Raw genomic sequence first — 14,119 nt, forward strand, 5'->3', positions numbered from 1 at the left:
CTTAGAAAAAGTGTACAGCGCCAGCAGACAATGAATTTTCAGCACTAAAAAAACGAAACTTCATTAACAGCTAAACCAAACGTTTCCAATGTAAATTTCCACATTTATAGAGTGTAAAAAGGCATCCTGAAGCCTGGGCAGTCATTAATTTGATTGTCCAATATTTCCCTTATGAGATAATGCCTCTCATAGCAAATGTGTACAGCGCGAGCTGAAAATGCATTTACAGCACTAATACCAAACTTTTATAACAGCTAAACCAAACGTTTCCAATGTAAATTTCCACCTTTATATAGTGTAGAAAGGCATCCTGAAGCCTGGAAAGTCATTAATTTGATTGTCCAGTATTTCCTTCATGAGATATTGCAACACTTAGAAAAAGTGTACAGCGCCAGCAGACAATGAATTTCCAGCACTAAAAAAACGAAACTTCATTAACAGCTAAACTAAACGTTTCCAATGTAAATTTCCACCTTTATATAGTGTAAAAAGACATCCTGAAGCCTGGGCAGTCATTAATTTGATTGTCCAATATTTCCCTTATGAGATAATGCCTCTCATAGCAAATGTGTACAGCGCGAGCTGAAAATGCATTTACAGCACTAAAAAACCAAACTTTTATAACAGCTAAACCAAACGTTTCCAATTTAAATTTCCACCTTTATATAGTGTAGAAAGGCATCCTGGAGCCTGGAAAGTCATTAATTTGATTGTCCAGTATTTCCTTCATGAGATATTGCAACACTTAGAAAAAGTGTACAGCGCCAGCAGACAATGAATTTTCAGCACTAAAAAAAACGAAACTTCATTAACAGCTAAACCAAACGTTTCCAATGTAAATTTCCACCTTTATATAGTGTAGAAAGGCATCCTGAAGCCTGGAAATTCATTAATTTGATTGTCCAGTATTTCCTTCATGAGATATTGCAACACTTAGAAAAAGTGTACAGCGCCAGCAGACAATGAATTTTCAGCACTAAAAAAACGAAACTTCATTAACAGCTAAACCAAACGTTTCCAATGTAAATTTCCACATTTATAGAGTGTAAAAAGACATCCTGAAGCCTGGGAAGTCATTAATTTGATTGTCCAGTATTTCCCTTATGAGATAATGCCTCACATAGCAAATGTGTACAGTGCGAGCTGAAAATGCATTTTCAGCACTAAAAAACCAAACTTTTATAACAGCTAAACCAAACGTTTCCAATGTAAATTTCCACCTTTATATAGTGTAAAAAGACATCCTGAAGCCTGGGCAGTCATTAATTTGATTGTCCAATATTTCCCTTATGAGATAATGCCTCTCATAGCAAATGTGTACAGCGCGAGCTGAAAATGCATTTACAGCACTAAAAAACCAAACTTTTATAACAGCTAAACCAAACGTTTCAATTGTAAATTTCCACCTTTATATAGTGTAGAAAGGCATCCTGAAGCCTGGAAAGTCATTAATTTGATTGTCCAGTATTTCCTTCATGAGATATTGCAACACTTAGAAAAAGTGTACAGCGCCAGCAGACAATGAATTTTCAGCACTAAAAAAACGAAACTTCATTAACAGCTAAACCAAACGTTTCCAATGTAAATTTCCACATTTATAGAGTGTAAAAAGGCATCCTGAAGCCTGGGCAGTCATTAATTTGATTGTCCAGTATTTCCCTTATGAGATAATGCCTCACATAGCAAATGTGTACAGTGCGAGCTGAAAATGCATTTTCAGCACTAAAAAACCAAACTTTTATAACAGCTAAACCAAACGTTTCCAATGTAAATTTCCACCTTTATATAGTGTAAAAAGACATCCTGAAGCCTGGGCAGTCATTAATTTGATTGTCCAGTATTTCCCTTATGAGATAATGCCTCACATAGCAAATGTGTACAGCGCCAGCAGACAATGAATTTTCAGCACTAAAAAAACGAAACTTCATTAACAGCTAAACTAAACGTTTCCAATGTAAATTTCCACCCTTATATAGTGTAAAAAGACATCCTGAAGCCTGGGCAGTCATTAATTTGATTGTCCAATATTTCCCTTATGAGATAATGCCTCTCATAGCAAATGTGTACAGTGCGAGCTGAAAATGCATTTACAGCACTAAAAAAACAAACTTTTATAACAGCTAAACCAAATGTTTCCAATGTAAATTTCCACCTTTATATAGTGTAAAAAGACATCCTGAAGCCTGGGCAGTCATTAATTTGATTGTCCAATATTTCCCTTATGAGATAATGCCTCTCATAGCAAATGTGTACAGCGCGAGCTGAAAATGCATTTACAGCACTAAAAAACCAAACTTTTATAACAGCTAAACCAAACGTTTCCAATGTAAATTTCCACCTTTATATAGTGTAGAAAGGCATCCTGAAGCCTGGAAAGTCATTAATTTGATTGTCCAGTATTTCCTTCATGAGATATTGCAACACTTAGAAAAAGTGTACAGCGCCAGCAGACAATGAATTTTCAGCACTAAAAAAACGAAACTTCATTAACAGCTAAACCAAACGTTTCCAATGTAAATTTCCACATTTATAGAGTGTAAAAAGGCATCCTGAAGCCTGGGAAGTCATTAATTTGATTGTCCAGTATTTCCCTTATGAGATAATGCCTCACATAGCAAATGTGTACAGTGCGAGCTGAAAATGCATTTACAGCACTAAAAAAACAAACTTTTATAACAGCTAAACCAAACGTTTCCAATGTAAATTTCCACCTTTATATAGTGTAGAAAGGCATCCTGAAGCCTGGAAAGTCATTAATTTGATTGTCCAGTATTTCCTTCATGAGATATTGCAACACTTAGAAAAAGTGTACAGCGCCAGCAGACAATGAATTTTCAGCACTAAATAAACGAAACTTCATTAACAGCTAAAGTAAACGTTTCCAATGTAAATTTCCACCTTTATATAGTGTAAAAAGACATCCTGAAGCCTGGGCAGTCATTAATTTGATTGTCCAATATTTCCCTTATGAGATAATGCCTCTCATAGCAAATGTGTACAGTGCGAGCTGAAAATGCATTTACAGCACTAAAAAAACAAACTTTTATAACAGCTAAACCAAACGTTTCCAATGTAAATTTCCACCTTTATATAGTGTAAAAAGACATCCTGAAGCCTGGGCAGTCATTAATTTGATTGTCCAATATTTCCCTTATGAGATAATGCCTCTCATAGCAAATGTGTACAGCGCGAGCTGAAAATGCATTTACAGCACTAAAAAAACAAACTTTTATAACAGCTAAACCAAACGTTTCCAATGTAAATTTCCACCTTTATATAGTGTAGAAAGGCATCCTGAAGCCTGGAAAGTCATTAATTTGATTGTCCAGTATTTCCTTCATGAGATATTGCAACACTTAGAAAAAGTGTACAGCGCCAGCAGACAATGAATTTTCAGCACTAAATAAACGAAACTTCATTAACAGCTAAAGTAAACGTTTCCAATGTAAATTTCCACCTTTATATAGTGTAAAAAGACATCCTGAAGCCTGGGCAGTCATTAATTTGATTGTCCAATATTTCCCTTATGAGATAATGCCTCTCATAGCAAATGTGTACAGCGCGAGCTGAAAATGCATTTACAGCACTAAAAAAACAAACTTTTATAACAGCTAAACCAAACGTTTCCAATGTAAATTTCCACCTTTATATAGTGTAAAAAGACATCCTGAAGCCTGGGCAGTCATTAATTTGATTGTCCAGTATTTCCCTTATGAGATAATGCCTCACATAGCAAATGTGGACAGTGCGAGCTGAAAATGCATTTTCAGCACTAAAAAAACCAAACTTTTATAACAGCTAAACCAAACGTTTCCAATGTAAATTTCCACCTTTATATAGTGTAAAAAGACATCCTGAAGCCTGGGCAGTCATTAATTTGATTGTCCAATATTTCCCTTATGAGATAATGCCTCTCATAGCAAATGTGTACAGTGCGAGCTGAAAATGCATTTACAGCACTAAAAAAACAAACTTTTATAACAGCTAAACCAAACGTTTCCAATGTAAATTTCCACCTTTATATAGTGTAAAAAGACATCCTGAAGCCTGGGCAGTCATTAATTTGATTGTCCAATATTTCCCTTATGAGATAATGCCTCTCATAGCAAATGTGTACAGCGCGAGCTGAAAATGCATTTACAGCACTAAAAAACCAAACTTTTATAACAGCTAAACCAAACGTTTCCAATGTAAATTTCCACCTTTATATAGTGTAGAAAGGCATCCTGAAGCCTGGAAAGTCATTAATTTGATTGTCCAGTATTTCCTTCATGAGATATTGCAACACTTAGAAAAAGTGTACAGCGCCAGCAGACAATGAATTTTCAGCACTAAAAAAACGAAACTTCATTAACAGCTAAACCAAACGTTTCCAATGTAAATTTCCACATTTATAGAGTGTAAAAAGGCATCCTGAAGCCTGGGAAGTCATTAATTTGATTGTCCAGTATTTCCCTTATGAGATAATGCCTCACATAGCAAATGTGTACAGTGCGAGCTGAAAATGCATTTACAGCACTAAAAAAACAAACTTTTATAACAGCTAAACCAAACGTTTCCAATGTAAATTTCCACCTTTATATAGTGTAGAAAGGCATCCTGAAGCCTGGAAAGTCATTAATTTGATTGTCCAGTATTTCCTTCATGAGATATTGCAACACTTAGAAAAAGTGTACAGCGCCAGCAGACAATGAATTTTCAGCACTAAATGAACGAAACTTCATTAACAGCTAAAGTAAACGTTTCCAATGTAAATTTCCACCTTTATATAGTGTAAAAAGACATCCTGAAGCCTGGGCAGTCATTAATTTGATTGTCCAATATTTCCCTTATGAGATAATGCCTCTCATAGCAAATGTGTACAGTGCGAGCTGAAAATGCATTTACAGCACTAAAAAAACAAACTTTTATAACAGCTAAACCAAACGTTTCCAATGTAAATTTCCACCTTTATATAGTGTAAAAAGACATCCTGAAGCCTGGGCAGTCATTAATTTGATTGTCCAATATTTCCCTTATGAGATAATGCCTCTCATAGCAAATGTGTACAGCGCGAGCTGAAAATGCATTTACAGCACTAAAAAACCAAACTTTTATAACAGCTAAACCAAACGTTTCCAATATAAATTTCCACCTTTATATAGTGTAGAAAGGCATCCTGAAGCCTGGAAAGTCATTAATTTGATTGTCCAGTATTTCCTTCATGAGATATTGCAACACTTAGAAAAAGTGTACAGCGCCAGCAGACAATGAATTTTCAGCACTAAAAAAACGAAACTTCATTAACAGCTAAACCAAACGTTTCCAATGTAAATTTCCACATTTATAGAGTGTAAAAAGGCATCCTGAAGCCTGGGAAGTCATTAATTTGATTGTCCAGTATTTCCCTTATGAGATAATGCCTCACATAGCAAATGTGTACAGTGCGAGCTGAAAATGCATTTACAGCACTAAAAAAACAAACTTTTATAACAGCTAAACCAAACGTTTCCAATGTAAATTTCCACCTTTATATAGTGTAGAAAGGCATCCTGAAGCCTGGAAAGTCATTAATTTGATTGTCCAGTATTTCCTTCATGAGATATTGCAACTCTTAGAAAAAGTGTACAGCGCCAGCAGACAATGAATTTTCAGCACTAAATAAACGAAACTTCATTAACAGCTAAAGTAAACGTTTCCAATGTAAATTTCCACCTTTATATAGTGTAAAAAGACATCCTGAAGCCTGGGCAGTCATTAATTTGATTGTCCAATATTTCCCTTATGAGATAATGCCTCTCATAGCAAATGTGTACAGTGCGAGCTGAAAATGCATTTACAGCACTAAAAAAACAAACTTTTATAACAGCTAAACCAAACGTTTCCAATGTAAATTTCCACCTTTATATAGTGTAGAAAGGCATCCTGAAGCCTGGAAAGTCATTAATTTGATTGTCCAGTATTTCCTTCATGAAATATTGCAACATTTAGAAAAAGTGTACAGCGCCAGCAGACAATGAATTTTCAGCACTAAAAAAACGAAACTTCATTAACAGCTAAAGTAAACGTTTCCAATGTAAATTTCCACCTTTATATAGTGTAAAAAGACATCCTGAAGCCTGGGCAGTCATTAATTTGATTGTCCAATATTTCCCTTATGAGATAATGCCTCTCATAGCAAATGTGTACAGCGCGAGCTGAAAATGCATTTACAGCACTAAAAAAACAAACTTTTATAACAGCTAAACTAAACGTTTCCGATGTAAATTTCCACCTTTATATAGTGTAAAAAGACATCCTGAAGCCTGGGCAGTCATTAATTTGATTGTCCAATATTTCCCTTATGAGATAATGCCTCTCATAGCAAATGTGTACAGCGCGAGCTGAAAATGCATTTACAGCACTAAAAACCCAAACTTTTATAACAGCTAAACCAAACGTTTCCAATGTAAATTTCCACCTTTATATAGTGTAGAAAGGCATCCTGAAGCCTGGAAAGTCATTAATTTGATTGTCCAGTATTTCCTTCATGAGATATTGCAACACTTAGAAAAAGTGTACAGCGCCAGCAGACAATGAATTTTCAGCACTAAAAAAACGAAACTTCATTAACAGCTGAACTAAACGTTTCCAATGTAAATGTCCACCTTTATATAGTGTAAAAAGACATCCTGAAGCCTGGGCAGTCATTAATTTGATTGTCCAATATTTCCCTTATGAGATAATGCCTCTCATAGCAAATGTGTACAGCGCGAGCTGAAAATGCATTTACAGCACTAAAAAACCAAACTTTTATAACAGCTAAACCAAACGTTTCCAATGTAAATTTCCACCTTTATATAGTGTAGAAAGGCATCCTGAAGCCTGGAAAGTCATTAATTTGATTGTCCAGTATTTCCTTCATGAGATATTGCAACACTTAGAAAAAGTGTACAGCGCCAGCAGACAATGAATTTTCAGCACTAAAAAAAACGAAACTTCATTAACAGCTAAACCAAACGTTTCCAATGTAAATTTCCACCTTTATATAGTGTAGAAAGGCATCCTGAAGCCTGGAAAGTCATTAATTTGATTGTCCAGTATTTCCTTCATGAGATATTGCAACACTTAGAAAAAGTGTACAGCGCCAGCAGACAATGAATTTTCAGCACTAAAAAAACGAAACTTCATTAACAGCTAAACCAAACGTTTCCAATGTAAATTTCCACATTTATAGAGTGTAAAAAGGCATCCTGAAGCCTGGGAAGTCATTAATTTGATTGTCCAGTATTTCCCTTATGAGATAATGCCTCACATAGCAAATGTGTACAGTGCGAGCTGAAAATGCATTTTCAGCACTAAAAAACCAAACTTTTATAACAGCTAAACCAAACGTTTCCAATGTAAATTTCCACCTTTATATAGTGTAAAAAGACATCCTGAAGCCTGGGCAGTCATTAATTTGATTGTCCAATATTTCCCTTATGAGATAATGCCTCTCATAGTAAATGTGTACAGCGCGAGCTGAAAATGCATTTACAGCACTAAAAAACCAAACTTTTATAACAGCTAAACCAAACGTTTCAATTGTAAATTTCCACCTTTATATAGTGTAGAAAGGCATCCTGAAGCCTGGAAAGTCATTAATTTGATTGTCCAGTATTTCCTTCATGAGATATTGCAACACTTAGAAAAAGTGTACAGCGCCAGCAGACAATGAATTTTCAGCACTAAAAAAACGAAACTTCATTAACAGCTAAACCAAACGTTTCCAATGTAAATTTCCACATTTATAGAGTGTAAAAAGGCATCCTGAAGCCTGGGCAGTCATTAATTTGATTGTCCAGTATTTCCCTTATGAGATAATGCCTCACATAGCAAATGTGTACAGTGCGAGCTGAAAATGCATTTTCAGCACTAAAAAACCAAACTTTTATAACAGCTAAACCAAACGTTTCCAATGTAAATTTCCACCTTTATATAGTGTAAAAAGACATCCTGAAGCCTGGGCAGTCATTAATTTGATTGTCCAGTATTTCCCTTATGAGATAATGCCTCACATAGCAAATGTGTACAGCGCCAGCAGACAATGAATTTTCAGCACTAAAAAAACGAAACTTCATTAACAGCTAAACTAAACGTTTCCAATGTAAATTTCCACCCTTATATAGTGTAAAAAGACATCCTGAAGCCTGGGCAGTCATTAATTTGATTGTCCAATATTTCCCTTATGAGATAATGCTTCTCATAGCAAATGTGTACAGCGCGAGCTGAAAATGCATTTACAGCACTAAAAAACATAACTTTTATAACAGCTAAACCAAACGTTTCCAATGTAAATTTCCACCTTTATATAGTGTAGAAAGGCATCCTGAAGCCTGGAAAGTCATTAATTTGATTGTCCAGTATTTCCTTCATGAGATATTGCAACACTTAGAAAAAGTGTACAGCGCCAGCAGACAATGAATTTTCAGCACTAAAAAAACGAAACTTCATTAACAGCTAAACTAAACGTTTCCAATGTAAATTTCCACCTTTATATAGTGTAAAAAGACATCCTGAAGCCTGGGCAGTCATTAATTTGATTGTCCAATATTTCCCTTATGAGATAATGCCTCTCATAGCAAATGTGTACAGCGCGAGCTGAAAATGCATTTACAGCACTAAAAAACCAAACTTTTATAACAGCTAAACCAAACGTTTCTAATGTAAATTTCCACCTTTATATAGTGTAGAAAGGCATCCTGAAGCCTGGAAAGTCATTAATTTGATTGTCCAGTATTTCCTTCATGAGATATTGCAACACTTAGAAAAAGTGTACAGCGCCAGCAGACAACGAATTTTCAACACTAAAAAAAACGAAACTTCATTAACAGCTAAACCAAACGTTTCCAATGTAAATTTCCACATTTATAGAGTGTAAAAAGGCATCCTGAAGCCTGGGAAGTCATTAATTTGATTGTCCAGTATTTCCCTTATGAGATAATGCCTCTCATTGCAAATGTGTACAGCGCGAGCTGAAAATGCATTTTCAGCACTAAAAAAACAAACTTTTATAACACCTAAACCAAACGTTTCCAATGTAAATTTCCTCCTTTATATAGTGTAAAAAGACATCCTGAAGCCTGGGCAGTCATTAATTTGATTGTCCAATATTTCCCTTATGAGATAATGCCTCTCATAGCAAATGTGTACAGCGCGAGCTGAAAATGCATTTACAGCACTAAAAAACCAAACTTTTATAACAGCTAAACCAAACGTTTCCAATGTAAATTTCCACCTTTATATAGTGTAGAAAGGCATCCTGAAGCCTGGAAAGTCATTAATTTGATTGTCCAGTATTTCCTTCATGAGATATTGCAACATTTAGAAAAAGTGTACAGCGCCAGCAGACAATGAATTTTCAGCACTAAAAAAACGAAACTTCATTAACAGCTAAACTAAACGTTTCCAATGTAAATTTCCACCTTTATATAGTGTAAAAAGACATCCTGAAGCCCGGGCAGCCATTAATTTGATTGTCCAATATTTCCCTTATGAGATAATGCCTCTCATAGCAAATGTGTACAGCGCGAGCTGAAAATGCATTTACAGCACTAAAAAACCAAACTTTTATAACAGCTAAACCAAACGTTTCCAATGTAAATTTCCACCTTTATATAGTGTAAAAAGACATCCTGAAGCCTGGGCAGTCATTAATTTGATTGTCCAATATTTCCCTTATGAGATAATGCCTCTCATAGCAAATGTGTACAGCGCGAGCTGAAAATGCATTTACAGCACTAAAAAACCAAACTTTTATAACAGCTAAACCAAACGTTTCCAATGTAAATTTCCACCTTTATATAGTGTAGAAAGGCATCCTGAAGCCTGGAAAGTCATTAATTTGATTGTCCAGTATTTCCTTCATGAGATATTGCAACACTTAGAAAAAGTGTACAGCGCCAGCAGACAATGAATTTTCAGCACTAAAAAAACGAAACTTCATTAACAGCTAAACTAAATGTTTCCAATGTAAATTTCCACCTTTATATAGTGTAAAAAGACATCCTGAAGCCTGGGCAGTCATTAATTTGATTGTCCAATATTTCCCTTATGAGATAATGCCTCTCATAGCAAATGTGTACAGCGCGAGCTGAAAATGCATTTACAGCACTAAAAAACCAAACTTTTATAACAGCTAAACCAAACGTTTCCAATGTAAATTTCCACCTTTATATAGTGTAAAAAGGCATCCTGAAGCCTGGAAAGTCTTTAATTTGATTGTCCAGTATTTCCTTCATGAGATATTGCAACACTTAGAAAAAGTGTACAGCGCCAGCAGACAATGAATTTTCAGCACTAAAAAACCGAAACTTCATTAACAGCTAAACTAAACGTTTCCAATGTAAATTTCCACCTTTATATAGTGTAAAAAGACATCCTGAAGCCTGGGCAGCCATTAATTTGATTGTCCAATATTTCCCTTATGAGATAATGCCTCTCATAGCAAATGTGTACAGCGCGAGCTGAAAATGCATTTACAGCACTAAAAAACCAAACTTTTATAACAGCTAAACCAAACGTTTCCAATGTAAATTTCCACCTTTATAGAGTGTAAAAAGACATCCTGAAGCCTGGGCAGTCATTAATTTGATTGTCCAATATTTCCCTTATGAGATAATGCCTCTCATAGCAAATGTGTACAGCGCGAGCTGAAAATGCATTTACAGCACTAAAAAACCAAACTTTTATAACAGCTAAACCAAACGTTTCCAATGTAAATTTCTACCTTTATATAGTGTAGAAAGGCATCCTGAAGCCTGGAAAGTCATTAATTTGATTGTCCAGTATTTCCTTCATGAGATATTGCAACACTTAGAAAAAGTGTACAGCGCCAGCAGACAATGTTTTTTCAGCACTAAAAAAACGAAACTTCATTAACAGCTAAACCAAACGTTTCCAATGTAAATTTCCACATTTATAGAGTGTAAAAAGGCATCCTGAAGCCTGGGAAGTCATTAATTTGATTGTCCAGTATTTCCCTTATGATATAATGCCTCACATAGCAAATGTGTACAGCGCGAGCTGAAAATGCATTTACAGCACTAAAAAACCAAACTTTTATAACAGCTAAACCAAACGTTTCCAATGTAAATTTCCACCTTTATATAGTGTAGAAAGGCATCCTGAAGCCTGGAAAGTGATTAATTTGATTGTCCAGTATTTCCTTCATGAGATATTGCAACACTTAGAAAAAGTGTACAGCGCCAGCAGACAATGAATTTTCAGCACTAAAAAACCGAAACTTCATTAACAGCTAAACTAAACGTTTCCAATGTAAATTTCCACCTTTATATAGTGTAAAAAGACATCCTGAAGCCTGGGCAGTCATTAATTTGATTGTCCAATATTTCCCTTATGAGATAATGCCTCTCATAGCAAATGTGTACAGCGCGAGCTGAAAATGCATTTACAGCACTAAAAAACCAAACTTTTATAACAGCTAAACCAAACGTTTCCAATGTAAATTTCCACCTTTATATAGTGTAGAAAGGCATCCTGAAGCCTGGAAAGTCATTAATTTGATTGTCCAGTATTTCCTTCATGAGATATTGCAACACTTAGAAAAAGTGTACAGCGCCAGCAGACAATGAATTTCCAGCACTAAAAAAACGAAACTTCATTAACAGCTAAACTAAACGTTTCCAATGTAAATTTCCACCTTTATATAGTGTAAAAAGACATCCTGAAGCCTGGGCAGTCATTAATTTGATTGTCCAATATTTCCCTTATGAGATAATGCCTCTCATAGCAAATGTGTACAGCGCGAGCTGAAAATGCATTTACAGCACTAAAAAACCAAACTTTTATAACAGCTAAACCAAACGTTTCCAATGTAAATTTCCACCTTTATATAGTGTAGAAAGGCATCCTGAAGCCTGGAAAGTCATTAATTTGATTGTCCAGTATTTCCTTCATGAGATATTGCAACACTTAGAAAAAGTGTACAGTGCGAGCTGAAAATGCATTTTCAGCACTAAAAAACCAAACTTTTATAACAGCTAAACCAAACGTTTCCAATGTAAATTTCCACCTTTATATAGTGTAAAAAGACATCCTGAAGCCTGGGCAGTCATTAATTTGATTGTCCAATATTTCCCTTATGAGATAATGCCTCTCATAGCAAATGTGTACAGCGCGAGCTGAAAATGCATTTACAGCACTAAAAAACCAAACTTTTATAACAGCTAAACCAAACGTTTCCAATGTAAATTTCCACCTTTATATAGTGTAGAAAGGCATCCTGAAGCCTGGAAAGTCATTAATTTGATTGTCCAGTATTTCCTTCATGAGATATTGCAACACTTAGAAAAAGTGTACAGCGCCAGTAGACAATGAATTTTCAGCACTAAAAAAACGATACTTCATTAACAGCTAAACTAAACGTTTCCAATGTAAATTTCCACCTTTATATAGTGTAAAAAGACATCCTGAAGCCTGGGCAGTCATTAATATGATTGTCCAATATTTCCCTTATGAGATAATGCCTCTCATAGCAAATGTGTACAGCGCGAGCTGAAAATGCATTTACAGCACTAAAAAACCAAACTTTTATAACAGCTAAACCAAACGTTTCCAATGTAAATTTCCACCTTTATATAGTGTAGAAAGGCATCCTGGAGCCTGGAAAGTCATTAATTTGATTGTCCAGTATTTCCTTCATGAGATATTGCAACACTTAGAAAAAGTGTACAGCGCCAGCAGACAATGAATTTTCAGCACTAAAAAAACGAAACTTCATTAACAGCTAAACCAAACGTTTCCAATGTAAATTTCCACATTTATAGAGTGTAAAAAGGCATCCTGAAGCCTGGGAAGTCATTAATTTGATTGTCCAGTATTTCCCTTATGAGATAATGCCTCACATAGCAAATGTGTACAGTGCGAGCTGAAAATGCATTTTCAGCACTAAAAAAACAAACTTATATAACACCTAAACCAAACGTTTCCAATGTAAATTTCCACCTTTATATAGTGTAAAAAGACATCCTGAAGCCTGGGCAGTCATTAATTTGATTGTCCAATATTTCCCTTATGAGATAATGCCTCTCATAGCAAATGTGTACAGCGCGAGCTGAAAATGCATTTACAGCACTAAAAAACCAAACTTTTATAACAGCTAAACCAAACGTTTCCAATGTAAATTTCCACCTTTATATAGTGTAAAAAGACATCCTGAAGCCTGGGCAGTCATTAATTTGATTGTCCAATATTTCCCTTATGAGATAATGCCTCTCATAGCAAATGTGTACAGCGCGAGCTGAAAATGCATTTTCAGCACTAAAAAACCAAACTTTTATAACAGCTAAACCAAACGTTTCAAATGTAAATTTCCACCTTTATATAGTGTAAAAAGACATCCTGAAGCCTGGGCAGTCATTAATTTGATTGTCCAATATTTCCCTTATGAGATAATGCCTCTCATAGCAAATGTGTACAGTGCGAGCTGAAAATGCATTTACAGCACTAAAAAAACAAACTTTTATAACAGCTAAACCAAACGTTTCCAATTTAAATTTCCACCTTTATATAGTGTAAAAAGACATCCTGAAGCCTGGGCAGTCATTAATTTGATTGTCCAATATTTCCCTTATGAGATAATGCCTCTCATAGCAAATGTGTACAGTGCGAGCTGAAAATGCATTTACAGCACTAAAAAAACAAACTTTTATAACAGCTAAACCAAACGTTTCCAATGTAAATTTCCACCTTTATATAGTGTAAAAAGACATCCTGAAGCCTGGGCAGTCATTAATTTGATTGTCCAATATTTCCCTTATGAGATAATGCCTCTCATAGCAAATGTGTACAGCGCGAGCTGAAAATGCATTTACAGCACTAAAAAACCAAACTTTTATAACAGCTAAACCAAACGTTTCCAATGTAAATTTCCACCTTTATATCGTGTAGAAAGGCATCCTGAAGCCTGGAAAGTCATTAATTTGATTGTCCAGTATTTCCTTCATGAGATATTGCAACACTTAGAAAAAGTGTACAGCGCCAGCAGACAATGAATTTTCAGCACTAAAAAAACGAAACTTCATTAACAGCTAAACCAAACGTTTCCAATGTAAATTTCCACATTTATAGAGTGTAAAAAGGCATCCTGAAGCCTGGG

This window comes from Idiotropiscis lumnitzeri, unplaced genomic scaffold (assembly GCF_059441095.1).
Source record: "Idiotropiscis lumnitzeri isolate Australia: NSW breed Sydney's pygmy pipehorse unplaced genomic scaffold, RoL_Ilum_1.0 HiC_scaffold_171, whole genome shotgun sequence".
NCBI lineage: Eukaryota > Metazoa > Chordata > Actinopteri > Syngnathiformes > Syngnathidae > Idiotropiscis > Idiotropiscis lumnitzeri.